The sequence below is a fragment of the Rattus norvegicus genome, chromosome 1 (genome assembly GCF_036323735.1).
Source record: "Rattus norvegicus strain BN/NHsdMcwi chromosome 1, GRCr8, whole genome shotgun sequence".
NCBI lineage: Eukaryota > Metazoa > Chordata > Mammalia > Rodentia > Muridae > Rattus > Rattus norvegicus.
The window spans coordinates 87394227-87396605 of record NC_086019.1 but is presented as its reverse complement, the minus strand read 5'-3'; positions in this window follow the sequence as shown (position 1 = coordinate 87396605).

Below are 2379 nucleotides of genomic sequence, written 5' to 3'. Positions count from 1 at the left end.
GGTTTATTCACAGAAGTGGCACGTGTCAATACGTTGGCAGTTAGCATTATGGAACCTTGAAGAAGTAGGTCTCAGGGGAGGTCCCGAGGCTATTGTGGGTGTTGCCTTCTGAAAGGATTAAGGGAACTCTCTAATGGCCTCTCTATAGTTCTGCTGAAAATATTGTAAAAGCCAGAGTCTACTCATATCCAGCCCTATTCTTTGCTATTTGGTGGTGTGACCCACACATCTTTCCTCCATTGGTATCATTATGCTAAAATGCCAAGAGGGTTTAATAGTGCTGAATTGATCACTTGTCACCAAACATTTGATTTAAATAATTTTTTCCTTCATAGTTAGTTTGCCTCCACATGTTGTTAAGGTTGTGAAAGATCATCAACAAAGTGCCCATTCTCTCTCTTTTCTGCTTGGAAACCTTAATCAAAAACCTTCAGCTCCCAGATCCAGGAAATGTACTTCAAGATACAAAGAGGCCCAAATATTTTCTTAGAGACCTGTTCAAAAATACAAGTGAGTAACACAGGTGCATATGAAAGAGTAGGTGGTGTCACCCAATGGATCTTTTCATCTATCTATCTATCTATCTATCTATCTATCTATCTATCTATCTATCATCTATCTACCCACCTATCTATCATCTATCTACCTATTTGTTTTACATCCTGATTGATATTCCTTCCAGTTCCACCCCTCACACAGTCCCTTTCTCCATCCTCCCTTCCCTTCCTCTCTGAGATGACGCCTCTCCATATTCCTTCACCCTGACATATCAAATCTCTGCAGGGCAAGGCACCTCCTCTCCCACTGAGGTCAGACAAAGCAGTTCAGTTAGTGGAACAGATTCTACAGACAGGCAACAGCTTTAGGGACAGCTGCTGTTCCAGTTGATGGGGGACCTACATGAAGACAGAACCACCTATGTTCTGGGGGCCTTTGTTCAGGCCATGTGTACTTTTTGTTGGTGGCTAGTCTTTGAGGGTCCCCCTTAGAGTCCAGGTTAGTTGATTATGTTGGCCTTCTTAAGCAATTCCAATCCCCAGTGGGGCCTTCGATCCTTCTCTCACCTCTTCCCTAAGCTCCCTAAGCTCTTCCAATGTTTGGCTATGGGTTTCTGTGTCTCATTCAGTCAGCTGCTGGATGGAGCTGCTCAGGAGACAGATATGCTAGGCTCTGTCTGCAAACATGACAGAGTATCATTAATAGTGTCAGGGATTGGTGCTTGCCCATGAGAGAGGTCTCAGGTTGAGTTGGTTATTGGTTAGCCATTCCTTCAGTCTCTGTTTCATCCACCATCCCTACATTTCTTGTAGATTGGATACATTTTGGGTCAAAAGCTTTGTTAATGGGTTGCTGTCCTTATCCATCCAATGGGTTCCTACCTGGTTATGGGCTATATAGCCTCTTCAGGTTCCATATCCCTCCTGCTATATGTCTCATCTAAGGTCACCTGCAATGACTCCTGGGAGCCTCCTCTATCCCAGGTCTGGGTCACTTCCTAGAGATGCTCTCCACCCCCAGTCCCCAACCCCAACAGCTACAGATTTCCATGCATTCTCCTGGCTCTCTGGCCCTATCTCTTGTCTCTTCCCACCCCTAAACCCTAACATCCCCATCCTCTCCCCCATCCCTTCTCCCACATGGTAACTTCATCTACCTCCAATATGGAGTGTATCATGGGGATCCAGTGTTTTATGACTAATATCCATGGACAAATGAGTATATACCATGCATGTCCTTTTGGGTCTGAGTTACCTCATCCAGGATGATATTTTATAGTTCTATCCATTCACCTGCAAAATTTGTGATGCCCTTGTTTTTAATAGCAAAATAGTATTCTATTGTGTAAATGGCCCACTATTTCTCTATCCATTTTCAGTTGAGGGACATCTGGGTTGCTTCTAGTTTCTGGATATTATGAAGAAAGCTGCAGCAAAGAGTGGAGCAAGTGACCTGGTGGAACATCTTTTGGTTATATGCCCAGGAGTGGTATAAGTGGGACTTCAGGGAGAACTATTTCCAATTTTCTGAGAAACTGCCAGATTGAATTCCAGAGTTATTGTACAAGTTTGTGCTCCAACCAGCAATGGAGGAGTTTTCTTTCTCCACACTCTCCTCAGCATGTACTGCTGTTTGAGTTTTTGATCTTAGTGATTCTGATGGGTGTATGATGTAATGTCAGGGAATTTTTTTTGATTTGCATTTCCCTGATGACTAAGGATGTTGAAATTTTCTTTAAGTACTTCTCAGCTATTCTTGATTCCTTTTTTGAGAATTCTCTGTGTCCCATTTTTTAATTTGTATTATTTGGGATGTTGGTGTCTAATGTCTTGAGTTCTTCATAGATTTTTGGATATTAGCCTTCTATCAGATGTACAGTTA